The 18,124-nt window shown below is 47.1% G+C and overlaps 1 long non-coding RNA gene across 5 annotated transcripts; it reads right to left on the reverse strand.

Moving 5' to 3' along the window:
- On the reverse strand, positions 1 to 17,895 carry LOC128813385 (uncharacterized). Of its 5 annotated transcripts, XR_008439019.1 has the most exons (7): positions 8,036 to 8,129; positions 7,522 to 7,591; positions 6,976 to 7,054; positions 6,849 to 6,896; positions 6,327 to 6,481; positions 2,573 to 3,097; positions 1 to 1,584 (listed from the first exon to the last, which is right to left on the reverse strand). It is a non-coding gene; the product is annotated as an uncharacterized LOC128813385 (long non-coding RNA). The 5 variants fall into 5 exon arrangements; XR_008439021.1 differs by lacking the exon at positions 6,849 to 6,896; XR_008439020.1 differs by lacking the exons at positions 6,327 to 6,481; positions 6,849 to 6,896; positions 6,976 to 7,054; positions 7,522 to 7,591; positions 8,036 to 8,129 and adding exons at positions 11,469 to 11,630; positions 11,714 to 17,895 and having other exon boundaries at positions 2,573 to 2,804; positions 2,983 to 3,097.
- Between the last annotated feature and the right edge of the window lie 229 nt (positions 17,896 to 18,124).

Here is an 18,124-nt window from a genome sequence, read left to right on the forward strand (position 1 = left end):
TGAACAGCGAGGAGAAAATAAAATTATTACTTAGTGAGCAGAGTCCATTCTGTACAATGAGTGAGGCCAGGAACCTGTTGAAAGAACAGCATGTGATCTAATTAGAATTAAATACTGTATCATAATGCAAATGCATGGAAGGGACAAATTACAGTTGCATAGGCCACCTTAATGTTGGTATTTCTAAACTTTTAGACTCTTGAATTTAAAAAAGAACTCCACTGTTAGGTGAAAAGGTGTAATACACATGTATAAATGATTTCCTCACCCTTTAATAGTGGGAGACAATATATTTACCTCCTCTACCTCAGCCACTTAAGTGGAAAAAGTGTTTTTCTCCTCTTGGAGATATCTCAGCCTTACAGCCAAGATTTAACGCTGTCATTCACACGCTGACGTAGAGATTAAAATCCAAAATTTACCTTCTTTGGGAGTCTGTGCACGATCATCAGAGACAGACTATTCTCCAGAGAGGGAGCCAGAGGAGGACCTTCATTTCGGTGATTAAAATTTTGTGTTTTGCTTGGAGTGCTTCCCATTCCAAACCAGCCCCCTGGTTTTGGTGCAAAGGCAAGGTTATGGAACAACAACTCCCCTGCTCCTTTCGACTTCTCAGTCCCGAGGCTACACTGAGCTTTCCCGACTCCTGCTGAGACTTGGAGCCGCTTCAGAGCAGCTGTAAATTGCTCTGGGTTATCAGTCGCCCACAAGAAGGGTGATGGAATTAGGATTGCACTGTTCAGTGCCACTCTGGTCGTGCCTATTTTTCTCATGGTGATTTCTCTATTGCTTAGCAGGATGTGAGGTGACACTCAATCGTTACACCAATTTATTGTTATCCAGAGAATTTTCCATTACCAGGCATCCTCTGGCAGCTGGTAAAGGCAATTTGGGCTAAGAAGGGGCTGCAGCACAAATAAAGACGTGGCTCGTTAAGTTTAAGACTTAGAGCTATGAGATACCTTCAGTTTAACCTGCTGTGCTGACTCCCTTGTGTGAGGCATTGGCTCCGTTCATGGACAACATCTGGCACATGGCCTGTCCGATTAGTCCCAATCTCCATCCTGATTCCAGCACCAGTGCCCAGCAAGGTGTGCTGTCTTTCATCCTTCAGTAGGGGCTAGATTTATTTTTTCATTAATTTTTTACATTTATTGGTCACAGATGTGGTTTTGCAAACTGCTCTGAGGTTAAAAGTCATCCTCTGGACTTTGCCAAGCAAATTCTAGGTTAGCAGGTCATATGCCAGAAACCCTCCAACCCCAGCATATACTTCTGTCATTCTTGAGGTCAACAGCAATTCCAGCTCCTCACTGGAATCAGGGAGGGTCATAAATGGAGGCAAACCTTCCAAACACTGAGCTGAGTTCCCTGAGATGGCTGAGAGGAAGGTGGAGCTCCTTGAGTGCCAGGTTGACAGAGTCTGAAACACAAACAGGGCAGTTGGTGTAAAATGCTTTTAAAGGCTTCCCTTGCTGAGCAAGGGATCTGTTGAGGTCTAATCCAATGTTTGTTTATTTAGGGTTTTCAGAGGTAGATGGAGGGAACCTAAAATCCAAAATGCAGGGCTTACTGGAATCCAATCTGCAATTTAAAAGAAAAGGGATTTGTTATCAGGAAGTGCATAATGATGTGGGATATAAGTCTCTGATCATCCAGAAGGAGAGAAATACAAGTAACACCTAAGGGGAAAGGCTGATGTTACTGCAGTCAACGGGATTTTTGTCATCCATGTCAGTAGTGTGAGATTTCATCTCTGGAAGCCTGTCATGGGATGACACCATGCCACAGGTGCTCACAGTGACTGTATTTTCCTATTTTGGTGGTTGTCATTAGTCCTTGTTCTCAGATGAGATCATTACTGGGGACACACTGGCCACACCATTCTGTTGTAGATGTCGGTGAACCCAATGGGAAGAATGATGATGTCTAACTCCATTTCAGAAAGCTGAATGATTGCTTTATTATAATTATGTTATAATACATTAATATGCTATATAAAAGAGGATACTAAATACTACATGCTACTTTCTCTAACTATCATATCTAACTAACTCACAACTCGTGACCCTGTTCTCCAGAGCCCAGATTGGCTCTCAGGCCCAAACAATCCACCATGGTCCAACCAAGCGCTCACTCTGGGTAAACAATTCTCCAAACACATTCCACAAGAGAAAAACAAGGAGCAGAAATAGAAATTGTTTTCTCTTTCATTTCTCTCTGTGCACCTCAATAAAAAATCCTGAGAGAGAGAGAAATGTGCTTGCCACACCATTCTGCTTCCCCACTGTCCATGCCCTCACTTTTCCAGTGTCCCACTTCTCCCTGAACTACAACAACTCCTCTTTGAACTGATAGACCCTGCACATCCAGTAAGAGAGGAGACAGATGGTCCATGCCCTCTTGTGCAAACAGGATCAATCTCCTCTGCATCTTAAAAACCACATAAGCCAGGCAAGGATTCCAGGTGGTGTTTATCCCAAAGCTTTTCCAGCAACCCCACAAGAATGTTAATTACTGACACCAACAATCTTGTTCTCATTCATATAATGGGAGTACCTAAAGGTCTTACCTGAGGTTGTGTTAGACACTGTAGGAAAAGGAAAAGCACAGAGGGATTTTAGTCCAGGTTATCCTGACAGGAAGTCAGAACCATGGAGAGGTGTTGGAGGTAGAGCCAGCAGGACCACCTTTCACATCTCCTGAGTCCCAGTGCTTCTGCTCTGTAAACACCATCACGTTTTCTCCTGTGCCAGGGGAAGTGAGATGGCAGCGGTCTGAGAGAATTCAAAGCAAGAGGAAAACTGTGGAGAGGAGAAAGGATAAGAAGAAAAGGAAAAGAATTGATGCTTAGCACACAGAAATGGTCTTTTGCCACTGGGCTTGGGAAATCAAAGAAATAACCTTAGACCAACAGCTGAGGCTGCCTGGAAAATACAGCCCATCGCTCCTGGGGATCCCAGCACACCTCACAAACCTCACCTTTGCTTGCAGCAGGAACCAACAGCAGCACAGCCTGGCCCTTTCTGTGTGTTACCTGAAAGGGTCAGCTGAGGTGTTGGGTCCTACGGCTGGAATCAGATCTGTTGGGGGATTCCTGGAAATGGAAAGAAAAGGCCTCATTATCTGTGAGAGATACAAACAGATCAGCCAGAGTTAGATGAGCAAGTCCACACATAAAACTCGAGACCAAATAGACTTGACTGTTGTGTCAACACCTACAACTCCCACAAGTGTCCTTCCTTTTGGTCTTTATCTCAGACTGTGATTTTAGGTGTTTAAAACTGAATATACAGAAACAATGATTCCAGGAGTCATTGCTTGGACACAGTGGCTGAAGTGTCCCTCTGCTTTAAATGGCAGGAAGTGGAGGCACAGAGTGCTATTAGAACCTTGTGATGGAAGAGTAAATATGAGTAAAATTACCTCAGTCCGCTAATTCAACAATTCAAAACCAGTCATTGCTATGATGTAGTGAAGACAGGGACAATGAACCACAGGAACAGGAAGGAATAAAGACCTTGGACAATAGGTTGGGACAGGGACAGAATCCTGTTTGCTGTAATAATCTTGTTCATGAACTCTCAGACAGCCCTTTAAAGTCATAGTTTTAGCTTTGCTTCCTCCAACTGGAATGCTCAGACAAACCTCATCACCCTTTCAAATGCTATGAAGGGATTTCCTATAGATATAATGGATTTTTCATGGAGGAAATAATGGACTTCTTCATTTTTACCATGTTATCTGACAAAGGGAAAAACTTGAACAGTTGTAAAATTAAACTTTTCAGAACAAGACCTGGTTTACAAAGGGTTTCCATCCCCCAAGCTCATAGCGTGCCACAGAAGGATGCCTGGAGCCCTGGCGGATACTTTTGCCACAGGATCTGTACATTGTGATCATGGTGCTTCTGAAATTACCTTCCTGCCAGGAAAGGTTGTGCTGCAGCACCTGGGAACACTGCAAAAGTCTGGACAAGACCTTGGTGATGTCATTGTCAGAGGAGAGCATGGCGGTCTCTTCCCAGAGAGCAATAGCAGGGATGCAGCCCTGATTTGCTAAGGAGAGAAACAAGCTTCTGTTCCCAGCAGTTCCTGGTTTAAAAGCAGAGTTATTGACTCATTCTGCATGCATTTTATTTTTAAGTCATTCTAACCTCTTGCAATTCTTAAGCATCTCTAAAACCAGGGTGAATTAGCTGACATTCCTTCCTACTGTTTCCAGTGCAACCTCTTACCCCCATCAGCACAGTCTGACTCTTTCTCAGCTGTAGGACTGAGCAATATGGGGACATGAGGACAGTTTAAAAAGCAAAGAACACACTTTGCACCAAGGGATGGTGCTGTACTGAGAGCTCTGGCAGGGAGAATGTGGGCAGCCTTCAGACAGGTGAAGAGTCTGACTCCTCAAGCTCCAATCTGACACTTCTCACAGATATTAATTTCACTTTTTTGTTGTTGCTTAAACAACCCTTCAGGGCAACATTTCTGCAAAAACACCACCTTTCTCCCACCTTTCCATCACTCATCCCAGGGGAGCAGTGATCAAAGCCAGGAAAGCAAACCAGGGGCTCTGATGGGATGTGGAACATGGGTGATGGAGCCGTGAGAGCCCATAGGATCTCCCTGACAGGTCTGGGCACTTGGCACATCAGGATTCCTGGGTCTGCTGTCACACAGGGGTTCTACCACTGGTGTTATTCCCTCAGCATCTGAGTGGCAGGTTTAAAATAAAATTACATGAGTGCTACAGGCTGCAGGCCCTGGCTGAGCCCTGAATCAGACGACTTGAAACAACAAATATGCCTGGATAGCAGTTCCCTAAGAAATGTCATCCTTACACTGCTCCGCTGTTCCTCCTAACGGAACCTGACGGGACTTATTGACTGCCCGCTATTCCTGTAACTGCATCGGAAGTTATTGATTCTGGGAAATATGAAATGTGTCTCCGAGAGGTCAGAATGTGACTCTGTGTCCAAGTGAGACACTAAGGTCTTCAGAGACACTGAATGAGGCAGAGGGAGCAGCAGGAAACAAAAGGTGGGGAGTTGACTCCAACAGGGATCGGTGGGGTTTGAACACCACCGCCACAAGAAGAGGTGAAGGTGCTGATCCAGGTTCCTTGTGACCAGAAACCACCACAGTGTAAATGTTGCCCAGGCTGTTGCTCCACCTGCTTTCCTCTGCACTAATACACATTTTTTAAGGGATGCTCTTAGAAGGACCAAAAGTTGAAATGCATTTCCTCCTCCCATAGAGGAAGGCACATGCTGGCAGGGGAATCTGGGAGGAAAATGCTCTTATGCTATACAGGCAATGGACATTTTGTGCACAAGCAAGATGCCTTCACATTGCCAGAGGAATTCAGCTAAAAAGCATCACTTCCAAAAACTAGAGAGAATACAGATGCTTGGAACAAACTTATATTGCTAAAAGTGGGGAACTGGTCAAGAAAGATGTTCAGGCTATCAGAAGTTGTTATCAGAAGTGTCCTTCGTTTCTGAAAGCACAGAAGTGTAGGTATTCAACAAAAATCAATTTCACAAAATGACTCTCCTTCCGTGACCAAAAACCTTTGGTGAGGGCTGAAAAGAAATTGAGGTTTATGTCTGTATCATGTGGACATTTAGATTCCACGAAGCAAAGCAATGGTATTTTTCAGCCATGAGCCCTCTGAGGCAGGTAACAAATAACAGAGATTTGACAGAGGGAGAAAAGCTTTCTCACAAATCTCCTGTTTTCCCAGTCCCAAAGGGCTGCAATCTGCCTCTGACCCCTCTTCCATGCTGCTGCTCAGTCCATGTTCTGTTGGGTTTGTGTTTTCAGATGGGAGTCCAGCGTTTTCCTGCTGACCTCCAGCAATCAGTAGCACTCAGCTGCTCCTTCTGGGGTGTCATCATGGTATCCACCACTCCTGAGGCTGCCAGGACATTCTGGGAACCACTGCCTTTGGACAAGGCAGCACAGGAGACCACAAGGAATAGTATGAGTGACATTTGTTTTTGTGTTTACTGCTACTACTGCTGTTAACGTGTGTTGTTTTTTTTTTTTTTTCTAAAGAGCAGAGTTCACGAATTATGCTCAGCTTAAAAAGAAAGCTGTAAAAAGTACCAGTGAAAGATATCAGGAAGAAAAAACTCAAAACCACTCCTGTTCTCTTACTCTTTTTTTTTTTTTTTTTTTTTTTAAGTTCTGCATGCAGTTTCAGGCAAATGCAACAGTGCCTGAGGTGTGGTGCTTCCAGAAGACTCCTGAAGAAGCACCTGCTGGGCACAGGCTCCTGCTGTGGGAAGGCAGCAGTGGGAACTCAGACAAAAGAGCAGGTACCTCGCTGTTTCCACACCCGGAAGAGGAAGATCTTGGTCTTGTTCCTGGCTACAGGTGGCTCTGACACATGAAAGGTTTCACTAATTCTCAGTCGAGACAAGTGAATGATGGCTGTCCCATTAGGAGTGACTAAGGTAAGATATCTTGCACTTCACCTGAAACCGACACCAGAAGAAGGGTAGGTTTAGATGGGATATTGGGAAGAATGAGAGAATGCCAACACAGACTGAAACGTGGACAAAATCCCTGTTTGGAGTTCCTGGTCCCAGGGAGGGTGGGGTGACACTGCAGCAGGAGGGTCCAAACCACAAAGGTAATTGAATATTCAAGTTGTACGCCAACTTAGGAACTTAATTAACCCCAACAAAAAGCTTCACACAGACTTTGGGGATTGAGCAGTGACACTGCTCTAAGTCAGCTCCCACAGTGGGGATTTTCCCTCTGACCAAAGAGCTCCCTTGGTCAATGTATGGGGAAACACAGACAGCAAAAGAGATGGTGGGAAAACTTAGCAGCATTTACAGTTGTGTTGGAAAGCCTTGTTCACATCAGAACACCTTCCCCAGGTACCTGAACAAGAGAATGGGGATTTTAAAAAACAGGAAAACCTGCACAGGGTGCTCAGTAAATCTGAAAGGAGAACACCCACCTTTAAGCTCACCTCCTGTATGGAATTTGTACCTGGAGTCCAGCTGACACCAGAGGAAAGGGTGAAAAGGCTTACAGCTCTATGAGAGATAATGACAGAACTGACAGAAGTGAACCTCTCCGGGTCACCAGAGAAAGGGGGGAAACACAACCCTTTGTGATTACAGTCAAATACAAATAAATATGTTGGAAAAGAACATTCTCTATTTCCTGCAAGCAGTAAAGTTTGGGGAGAAATGGCCTATGACAAATATTTTTCTCTGCTGGAGGCAGCAGCAGGGCTCTGACAGGCACATTGGAAAACAGACCATACGTTTGTGCATATTCAACAGCCCCACTGGGAGACATCATTTCTCAGGCTGCCATTGGGGTTGTGTTTGGCACTTGAACTGTTTTGGGGGCTTTGATAGTCCAGGATCTGTGTAGAGGATGTTTTGTTCTGAGGGAAAAGAGCATAAGCACATGACCAGAAGCTCTGATCAGCTATTGAAAAACCCAGACCAGCAGAGCTCAACAACACAACTCCTTTGTAATGGAAATGCCATACCTAGGCATGAAATTAGGAAAGCAATGTGTACAAGTGGGTTCCAAGAAGATTGAAGTCATCTCCAGAATTCCTGCCCCAGCAGAAAAGGATGCAAAGTTAAGACAACACCTCTGAGTGGTGAAGTGTTGACCCAATTTAGCTGCCCAAGCAATCAATGATGGATCTTTATGAGTGTTCAGGAGCTCTAACACACAGATCTTCCCAGGGAAACTGAAAGGAGCTAATTAATAGCCCAGATAAACAGAATGAAATGCAAAGCCAGACATAGATCTTTACAGGCCGGTGCTGACTGCGCTGAATTCTCTCCTTGCACTCCCAGCTGACCCCAGTTAGGCATCAAGATTAATGCTTGTACAAAAAGCTTTTTCTTTCCATTTTTTTGTAAAGCACTTGCAGACTATCTACTCGAGTGTTTCACCTGGCTGCAATTAGAGATAGCTTAGTCTTGACCTACAGACTTAGCTGGATGTAGTTTTGCTCTCCCCATCCCGTTCTGAGCACCCTGAAGTGATACCTCTCTGTCTTTACTGCTCTGGCTGCCAGGACATGAATTCCCTAATAACTGAGACTGTTTGATTTCAAATTGCTCAGCTGCATTCGTGCCACCTGCTCTGTTTGCAGTGCAGTTTGGGACTCTCTGGTGCCCCACACTGCAATGAGGTGATGATGTCACCTGATGTCAGAGTTAACACACAAACCCCTGGGGAGGAGATGTTGAAAAGTCATGGGAATCCTCCTTGTTCCCAAGAGGTGCAGCACAAAGGCCCTCAAAGGAGCTTTAGGAGGAGTTCCAAGGCTGGCCTTGAACGTGGGATACTTCCTGGACAGTGTACTTGGGGTCATTTGGCCTTTTCAAGAACAGGTAAAGAGACATGAGCTTGCTTTGGGGACTGGACTGCTCCAACCATGGGACACATGGCCAGCCCAGCAGAAGCAGCTCCTGCCCTCTGCCACCAGACTGAGGCCATTTTGATCCAAGTATTTTAGGGAGAAATACCAGTAAGTCTTGTCAGCAGGAAAGGTGTGTCTGGGAAGACATCCCTTCAAGTGCTTGGAGATGGCAGAGGAAGAAGTTAAACAGTGAGGGTTAAGAGTCTGCCTTGCACAGGCAGCTCCTGCAGCAGGGAAAACCAAGAGCAGGTTTTCCAGGATCATGATTTTGGAGTAAAGTGCCTAAATTTTGTGTACATTTCACTTCAGACTCTGCTTGGATGCAGCCTTAGATGTCCCTTGTTTTTCCAGTGGAGAGCAGCAATACTTCCATGGTGTTTCCCAGTGTCACTGCTAAACTAGTGATCCCTCTTCAAGAGCCAGGGTGGAAGGTACAGTACAAAAAAAATCTTCATTTTTTAACTAAAGTAAGGTAAAAGAGGACATAAAATAACAGGATCAGCCTGAGAGCACTGAGAGGATTCACAGAATCCCAGAATGGTTTGGATTGGAAGGGACATTAGAGTTCATCCCATTCCAGCCCCTGCCATGGGCAGGGACACCTTCCACTAGCTCAGGTTGCTCTAAGCCCCATCCAGCCTGGCCTTGGACACTGCCAGGGATCCAGGGGCAGCCACAGCTGCTTTGGGTATCCTGTGCCAGGGTCTCCCCACCCTCACAGGGAGGAATTTCTTCCTAATATCCCATCTAACACTGGGGTCCAGAGAGATGTGAGATGTTTGAGAAAGGTAAATCTCAGGCTCGAGGGCTGCAGCTGACCTTGATTTTGTTCCTCAAGTGAGGAGCTCTCCTGGCTCCAGAAGGAGCCTCTTTCTACATGGAAGCTAAAGATCATTAAAACCTTCCAGAGGAACAACATGAGATACAGTCAACATTCCCCTTTCTCCCAGCTCCCACTTCCTCAAACACCCCCTTTACTGAGGATGAGAAGCAGGTTCTGCTTGGCCTGATTTGGAAGGGAGACACAAACCCCACTGGCCAGGATCTGGAGTTATCCAGCTGTACCTCAGTCTTTCCTGTCCCATCATTCTAGTGACCCAGAGCTCTGGAAAATAAATAATATTTGTAATTGTTGGGTTATTCCTCTACACAAATGTAATTCTTCTATCAGTGCTGTGTATAATGATATGCAGAGAAAACAGGAATGTTCTTGGGATTGGAGACCAGTGGGCAGAACATTTTTTGCAGGCCCACACAAAACTTTTGGGTTGTCCCAAGCCAATGTCCCAGAAGGACATCGGAGTCAGCACTTTCACCGCTGAAATTACCCACAGCCAAGATAAATACATGAAATATTAGTGGGAATATTGAGAAATAACAAAAACTGGTGCAGAAACCGCGGTGGAATGTGCTCGCAGGGACATGCACAGGCACAGCCTGTCCAACAGACTCATGGTCATCCACGATCCTGGCTCACAACCTACAGCCATTCCCTGAAACCTTCCACCAGCCTGAATTCCTTCTGTACAAAGGGAGTCTCGTGGCCTGTTTTAAAGCTCTAACACCTTCATTTTGGTTTGAGTTCAGCTTCTCTCCTGGACTAATGGGCATTTGGGAAGCTGTGAAGATCATACCATCATTGTAGGAGAGGAAACTGTTCCCCCGTGACATCCCCCTGCACTCTGTGCCCACAAATCTCAGGGTCCATCACGCAGCCTTGAGTCTGCGTGGAAAGAGCCAACTGGAACCTCTGGAAACCTGGAATGCTCATGGGATTGAGGAAGGGGGAAAGCATGAGCACTGGCCCCTTCTCCAAAAGCTGCACACCAATATTACAAATCACTTCTTACTCCAGCACTCAGAAACTCACTGGAGTCAGAGCTTTGGGATTTAACTGCTGCTGGAAAAGGAGGAAACTCTATTTGCATGCACAAAGATTGTGAGTTTTCTTCCTCCACTCCAGTGGAAGTTTAATCCAACAGGCCCCTTGCTGAGTGTCCAGTGGCCTGGTCACCACTGCCTCAGGTGAGCACAAATCCAGTGGACTGATGTGGGAAAGCAGCCTGGGCTGGAGATGTGCTCACATAGCTTCATTTAGATCTTTCCTGATGGGAGAATTGAGAACCAAAGATGGTTCCCACCAAACCTACTCATCCAATTACCGGAGCACTTTGAAAATGTGATGCGGATCAGAGGAACAGCCTGCGCTTTTCCCAGGACAGAACAGGAGTGTGCAGACACTGCACTTTTGGGAAGCATTGAGAACCAGACACAGGAGCTTTGTGGCTTCTCTTCATTGGTTCTGACTTGCTTTGACTCCTCAGCTGCTCACCATTAGCACCCCATGTTGCAGTTGTGTTTGACATCCCTGTAACAGCCCCTGATTTATATGGCCTCGCACAATCCCTCCTCCTCTGCGCAGCCTTGGGAGCAGCAGAACAGACATTTTGAAATGGAACTCCTTTGAATCAGTCACTGCCAAAGGAGCAGACACCTTCAAAGAGCATTATCTTTGTGCATCAAACTTCACCCTTCCCAAATGATCTCTTTTTTTAATGAAATGGAGCTTTTAGGGTTTGGCAGAAGCGGACAAATATTCCAGTGGGCAGACTTGAAAAAAACAGGTGAAAGCATGACTGAGATTCAGAGTCACAGAAAAAAGGAGAGAAAGGATCCAGGAAGAAATCCAATGTGCTACATACATCACTCACTCATTCAAGGATTTGAGCAACTGTCCAATAAAGGGAATTCAAGCTCCCCATTTTATGGTGTACCTCTGATGCTTTTCCACATGGCACTGCAGGAGATGAGCCGTGCTCCTTTCTACACCCATTCCCCACAGAAAATCTGCAAACCATCACCACTAATGTTCCCTCATTTAGAATCCATGTCCTAACGTTCTCTGCCTCCAAAGCATGGCCACCACATAATGCCCTGCTTGCTTTAAGAATGTGGTTTTCCTTTGGTCCGATGGGAACACCACGATTATGTGCTGCACGTGCCAGAGAGCTGGGTGGGGAAGGAGAAGGGAGGCTTCAGCTGACAAGTGATAGTACCTATTTTTGGCTCCCGGAGCCAGGCTGTGCTTCTCCCACTCTGTTTTGATGCTCCAACACATTTCACTGGAGATGTCACCAATCCCAGGCAGTCACGACAATCTGGGGTGCTGGGATTCAGCCTCGTGGGGGAGGGAAGACAAGCAGCAATTTTTCTGAAGTCTGTGGCAGGAACAAATGGATTTGTGGTAACTGTTATTTGAATATTAGTATTTAGATGAGGCTATTTTTCAGTCTGAACATACCATTAGAACACAGGAGATCTACACCTGGCACTCCCTTCCACCTGGCTGCAGTGGGACATCGCCTCTTCCTAAACTTCCATGGTGAGGTTTTCAGATCTGGTTAAACATCTTGCAGAACCAAATGCCCTCTTGCTCCCCACTGCCTGGGAAACACAAAATACATAAAACACAAAATACAGTCTTCTGGAGTGAATTCATATCCTAAGTGTGTTTTACATGACTACAGTGCCTACTTGGGGTGCACAGGATTTTCCCACAGCTCCAAGTGTTGCAGTTCCCACTGTTGTTAAGTGACAACTTATTGACATCCCAGAATTCTGAGGCAGCACAAGACAAGGTCTCTGCTCACATCACCTGTTGCAGGTACCCCCAGGAGGTTGTGAGAGGGTCCCCTCTCCATGGGTGTGCTTCAGCCATGTGAAGGAGGAAGCCCAAAAACTCTCCTGAAACTGAGCACTCGACCTGGGCACCTCAGTCCATGCTGAAGGGGTTCCCCACAACCAGGCCACCCTGTGCCTCCTGCCCCCAGGAGCCTGTTCCTGCCTGGCACCATGCCCTCAGCCCTTCAGCACTGAGCAGAGAGGGGAGACAAAGCTGTGGCTGCCTATCCCTGGAGGTGTCCAAGGCCAGGTTGGATGGGGCTTGGAGCAACCTGGGACAGTGGCAGGTGTCCCTGTCCATGGCAGGGGGTGGAACTGGATGAGCTTTAAGGTCCCTCCCAACCCAAACTATGCTGTGATTCCAAATCCAACAGGATCCAAGGGAAGACAAGGCAGAGGGTGAGGAGCTTGGGCATCTCTGATGCCAGGCCAGTGCTCTGGGGAAGTGGGGAACCAAAAGCCAACCCTGTGGGCCTGCTGCTCACCCACCACAGGATCAGGTTTCCTTTCTTCAGCTGCTTTTCTTCATTCTGTTCTCCTGCAGCACCCCATGCTATGGAGTGATAGAAACACGTAACAGCTTCTCCAAACACAGTTATCTTTAGAAATGGAACAGCAAAAGAAAATGACACCATGTAGACACTGTAAAAAGAAAGCCTTCACTACATTAAAGAAAAAAAAAAAACTTACATTCTTGATCAAGGAACAAACTGGTCTGAATAGTCACAATCACATTTTACAGCCATGTAACTCTTTTTATCTTTTTCTCTCCCAACATCTGAAGAAGATGAACATCTGATTCCTTTATGTGGGAATTGCTTAAACCAGCACTTGGAGAAAATATGCAGTTGACTACTGATCTGAAAAGATGGAGTGAGTTCAGCCCTGAGTTAATGGTCCTGGATTTTGGACAGGGGTTGGCAGAGCTCAACCCCTCTCAGGACCAGTCCCAGCCTGGTTCCTGCCAGCCCTACAGCCCGAGTCTCCTGCAGCTCCATTCTTTTCAGCAAAGGTTGGCTGAAGGAGCACAGCACCAATTTATTTAATCATGGTTGGAGTTCTCATATCCACAGGAAAAAAAATCCTGGGAGCAGAGTGTATTCATGATCAGTGCACACAGAGTGGTATAAAATGTCTGCATCACTTCTTTCCACTCCAGCCCATGCCTTTGAAGTCATGGTAACAGCTTTTGGATCCCAATCCTCTGATGAGACTCCTTGATTTATTAGGTAAAACATCTGGAAAAAATGAGGACTTGTGGCAGTGTAAATCCTCCAGAAGGAGAAGAGAAAGGTTTCATCTGAGCAGCCCTCCTGTCAAAACGCAGGAAACCTGAGCCCTGGCCACTGGCTTGAGGGTGCTCCGAGGCTGAAAAGCTCCAGCCGGGCCCGTTCCCGTTTCACCCAGTGGCCAGAAAGCAGCTGTGAGCAGAGGTATGTCCAGCAGCCAGCAGCCCGGGGAGCTGGGAGCACGCCAGGCCCTGGAATGGCTTGCAGACACTCGGGTGTCAGTAGCAGTGCTGCCCTTGACAGCACCAGGGAGCCCCTGTTGTAAATCCCGGCGATCTGGGAGCAGTCTGGGATGTAAATACCTGCAAATACCTGCCTGTCACCCACACAGGAACAGGCACCAACCAAACCCACTGCCCGGGCCCCTGCTGAGAGGGGCCTTGGGGTGACTTTTCCATCCCATAATTACAACAGGAATGTTGGAGAAGAAAATGGTTTGGAAGGATTGAAGCCCATGCAAGTAACAAACAAGGCAACATGCATTTTGTGAGGCAGATTCCTTCTCTTATTTGGAATCAGCCCTGAGGTAAGAGAAGAAAAGAGAGGAGAGAGGGAACAGCAGGAGCAGCTTGCTGTGCCTGAGTTGGGCTCCCCCGTGCAATGCGTGTGATGGGCAAACACGCGTGAGAGCACACACGTGTGCATCCATGTTTGGTACATGGGTAAAGGTACAAATCACCCAGGTACTTGACTCAGAATTATTTACTCTCTGCCTTCTCCACACAACAACCCAGGTTCCAAATTTCAGCCCCAACACTCTGGGAAAAAATCCCCCGAGAACCATCCTTTGCCAGTTATTTTCCCATCTAAATCACTCTTCCAGCGATTTGAATCACACAGTTCAAACACCAACCCTGATGCCAATGGTGCTTTTTGGAGGGGGCGTAGGACCAGTGGAGGAGCGGGAGTTTGGGGAGTATTTTTTTAATCAGATAAATTATTGCTGGGAAACCAGCCACTTCTTCTCTCCATTCAATTTATACTCTATGGGGAATCCATCTAATACCCCTGCTCAGAGTGTGAGGCAGGACCAGCAAGATGCTGTATCAAACCAGGGAGGGAGGCAAAAGATGGGATGGAGTGCAGGGAACGAACAAACAATGGGAGGAAAGGGCTCTGGAAAAGCCTGCGGAGAAGAGGGAAAGCCAAGGGATGTGTCTGCAGCTCCTCAAACAAGGGAGGAGGGGAGAAAATGGATTTCTCTGCTGGCAAATTGGAGCTGGCTAGAGCATGGGCAGAGTGGGAGGGTGTGGAATGGGATGGTTTGGTTTGGTTTGGGATGGGATGGGATGGGATGGCTCCAAAACGCAAGCAGCTTTGCACCTGCAGGGAGGTGGCACAGCTCCAGGCAGGATGGAGGATCCAATCAGGCTCTGATTGAGTTTACAAAGTGAGTTTAGCGATTTGCCCCCATTTCCCAGTGGAACTGGGAAGCTGCCAGTTCACCTCACCGCTGTATTTGGAAGTGGTGAACACTTTGCTGGCTGGCAGAGAGAAGCCAAGGCCTGGGAACAGAGACAGCTTGCAGCACCCAGGGTTCCAGCCGTGCTCTCAGGACAGCATGTCTGGGAAGCTTGCCCTGCTGTCTGGGCATTCCTCTCATCCCTGTTTGCATTCCCTGCTCACCTCAGGCTCTGCTGCAACTCCACGGGTGTGGGACAGGCGTGTCCCTAGGAACTCCTCATCCAAACGGGCACAGCTGGAGCTGGGCACTGCCAGCAGGGGCACAGGCAGGGAATGATTGTCCCGAGCCCACCGAGCGAGCTGGTGACCAAACCTGCCCAGAGCCTGCTGCCCCATGCAGGACTGGTTCTCTTTCATGTGCTAACACCAATTTAGTCCAGAGGCTTCCCAGTCCAGCACTTCCCAGTGACTATAAATGCAGAGTTTTTAAAGAATTACAGGGTAATGGCACCTGAATGGGTGTCGAGGTGCACTTTGCTGGCCTTTTATTCTTCTTTATAACAAAGAATTCAAAGCTTTAGTGGGAGAGTTGGCAGTAAGCTCAGGAGATGGGGAGACTTGTGAGGATGATTTCCCAGATTCTGGGAGTGACTACAGTACAAATAATGTTGGAAAAGAAAGGAATTGACTCAGCAGGAGGCAAAAGGGAACAAGTGGAAGAGTAACTCTGCTCTGGAAAGCCGCGAGGAGAATATGACACAAAGCAGAAAAGAGAAATAAGGCCCAAAAAAAGAAATCCAATGTGTATTTCAGAGGGATTCCTTCTGACAGCCTGACTGTCCAAAAACTGCCAAGTGCCATTCTCAGGAAAATGGGCCTTACACGAAGTCCAGGGAATTTTGGCTCAAAACAACAGAGATGCTTTTACTCAGAGCTCATTCCCATCTTCCCCAGCAGTCCATGGGCTCTCTCCAGTCCCCCCTGGCTCAATCTAAGCAGTGTGAAAGTGTCGCTTCTGACATTACACCCTCCTTTCCCTGGCAAAATTAATGCTTGAAGCAACACTGATCTAAACACGTAATTAAACCTCCTCTAGCCCACCTACCTAATAAACTCATTTCCAGACGCCAATTAACCTCTGAGGTTATTACTGGGGATTACAGATCTCCCTAGAACTCCTCGTGCCAGGATGCAGGGAGCCCACTTGTTCTGCAAGTGTCAGGTCATGGGGATCACCTTAACCTTGGATCCTTGTCCAGCTACCACAGTCCTGGGAATAAAATTAATAACTTTCTGGCATTTTCTCCCTCTTTAAGAAATGGAGAAAGTGTTATCTCTTCCTCCTCATAATTTTTCCTTGTATTTTGAGTCCCCAGACATCTGTACTTTGTTAAAGCACTGCCCATTTCAGAGGCTTTTTCTAGGACTGGATGAACTCTGGTGATAGATATCCAAGCTGCTTTGTACATTTAGTAGTCCCTAAATGTCTGTTTTGGAATCTGTTCCAGATTCTAATCATTTTACATTAAGGTTCAGGGACTCAGTAACCTTTCCCCTCCCAATCCCCAAGCAAAACAGAAACAACAGCCCTTCAACCCTACATCAAGCACAAACCTCTCCAAAATCCCAGCCCGCAACCATCTTTCATCAGTTTCTGTTTTCTGTGACTCCTGGACTCCACAGGATGTGCAGAGTCTCCCTGTCCAAGGAAAGAACACCCATGATATGACTCAGGACTTTCTCATGACAGATCAAGGTGGAGAGGCTGCTCGTGGCCAGCACGTTCACCTTGAGGGGCCATTTAAGCCTCTCCAACATTTCTGGAGCCTCGCTGGGCTGTGGGAGTTTTACGCTGCTCCGTTGTTCCACGTTGGTTTTCATTCCTCATTTCTTTGACACCTGATGCCATGTGGTTTGTAGAAATCCCTCTGGGCTCAATAAACTTTGGAACTGAGCCTCCTCATTCTGCTTTTTTCTTCCACTGGTGGGGACTCTCTGCTCTGGGTTTCTTCTTCCTCTGTCCAGCTGCAAACTTTCAGGTAACTTTTGCGAATTTTGTATCAGTGAAGTTACTCCCAACTCTGCTGACTGAGTTTCAGAAGGAATTCAAGGGAAGGGAAGAATGGCAGGAAAACAGCAGAATACCTCTTTAGAAACCAAGACTAGTGCAAAAGGGCTGCTGGAAATCTTGTTTTCATCACCCACAAATTCCCTGATGCTGGAAAACGTCCCCCATTTTCCCATCTTCTCCCATTTGCTGCAAGTTCTGACAGGAACAGCTTCTGCTGGGAAGAGCTGACTGTGCCAGAATGGGAGAGAGCTGCTGTTCCTACACCACCCTCCCCTCCCCAGATCCCCACATTTCAGCCCAGAAAATGGAAATTGCTCAGTGTTTGCCAACCCTCCTGCTCCTTCCCACTCCACCAGGACCTCTGTGCCTGAGCCAGGTCTCTGCTGTTTACAAGCCCATCTGCTGCTGTTGCTTTTCCTCACCTCAAGTTTGAATGCTCTGTTCAGGATTTCGCTCACCATTGTGTTGGGAACTGCAAAGAGCAGCCGAAGATTTCAGGTGGGAAGTGAGCAGCAGGGAGAGAGGAATGTAAATCTGCTCTCATGTAAAGAGCCTTCAAAATAATTAAAAAATAAAGAAAGAACCAGATGAAAGAGGAAATTCCAAATGTTTTCAGCAGCACAGTCATTCCACGGAGAGTTCGTCTCATATTTTTGTGAGAATTTGAACATTTAGAACCAGAAGGGAAAAAGCACAAGTGTTCCAATGGCTGTTGCCCTGAAATTACCCTGATCCCTCTGGTCTCTGCAGTTTAGTCTGTAGGAGCTTCACGCCTCCACTTTGCCCAAACCTGTCAAAAGTGGGTTGAGAGCTCTCCATGCAGTGTAACTCAAGGGTGCAACTCTCCAGAAGTAAAAGGGAGACCCTTGGGAGTCACAAAGAGACTGGAAATGTCTGTGTCTGCCCAGAGGCCCCTCTGAGCAGCAGAGCTGCTGCCCTCCTGCCCGAGCCTGCACGAGGGGTTCTCACTCCAGAGGCTGATAGATTCAAGCTCTCTCCTATCCTTCCCTTTGCCAGCAGAGAAGCACAGTGTGGAACAAGCCTGGGCAGATGCTCAGACACCAGCAGGCTCCTGCCAGGAGCAGGGATGGGCAGCAGCCAGGCTGTGGCTCATGCTGTGCTCCTGGACATGGCGTGGCACTGGGAACAGTGACCCCCCCAGCTCTGCTGGGCCCCACTGCTGGGTCTGGGTTTTCTGCTCCCAGTTGCAGCCTTCCAGTCCATGATGGTGCCTGGACTGGGAGAGAACTGTTTTCCTGGGCCCTTC

The sequence above is a fragment of the Vidua macroura genome, chromosome 12 (genome assembly GCF_024509145.1).
Source record: "Vidua macroura isolate BioBank_ID:100142 chromosome 12, ASM2450914v1, whole genome shotgun sequence".
In the NCBI taxonomy this organism is placed as follows: domain Eukaryota; kingdom Metazoa; phylum Chordata; class Aves; order Passeriformes; family Viduidae; genus Vidua; species Vidua macroura.